Genomic DNA, 773 nt, shown 5'->3' with positions numbered 1-773 from the left:
ATCTCCTTCACTGTGACAATCGTGAATGACCGATCGCATTCTTTCAGCTGGTTCATTCTCCAAGTAGCCACACATAAATTCTAACCTGTGCTCCAATGACCAGTTGGGAGGAAAACAATGAGAGAATTGATGGAGCCACGCTTGTGGATGAATGTCGTTGCCAGAATTCTTAAATGTTTTGAATTTACGTGTAGTAATAAACAGCTTATAGTCAAAATCATCATGTCGGCGAGTCGCATGTCGGTCACTATTACGTCGTTTCGGCGGTTCCATCTCAAAATTCGGTGTGCCTTGCCAATTTCTTTCATAATTTCCGAAGTGTCCTGTGTTATTATTTTGTGGTTCTTCCGTATTTCTAAGTCCCTCTTCCCGTATTGGAGCGCGAGTGGCCTCTGAAATACGTAATTCTTGTATTACCTGAGTCAGCTGATCTTGTACTTCCCGGATTTCTCTTTTGTACTGTGTATTGACTTGATTTTGATTTTGTTTGAATTTTCTAATTTGTTCATACTCTTCTGTGTCAGTGAAGGCTACAGGTCTTGTGTCATTCAGATCATCATCTACCTTTGTAGATAAGTTAGTGACCTGATCCGAAAGTTCGGCTACTTTCTCCGATAGTGAACACATTTCCTCAGTGTGTTTTTCTGAACCAAGTTTCAGAGTGTCCATTTGTGTTGAAATCGAATCTACTGTGTCCATCAAGTTTTCCTGAGTTTTTGCAAGTTGCGTAACCGAATCGGTAGATGCAACTGAGTCAAATTTAGCTTGCAAGG

Source organism: Schistocerca nitens, chromosome 8, assembly GCF_023898315.1.
Source record: "Schistocerca nitens isolate TAMUIC-IGC-003100 chromosome 8, iqSchNite1.1, whole genome shotgun sequence".
NCBI classification, from domain to species: domain Eukaryota; kingdom Metazoa; phylum Arthropoda; class Insecta; order Orthoptera; family Acrididae; genus Schistocerca; species Schistocerca nitens.
This window is presented reverse-complemented; position numbering follows the sequence as displayed.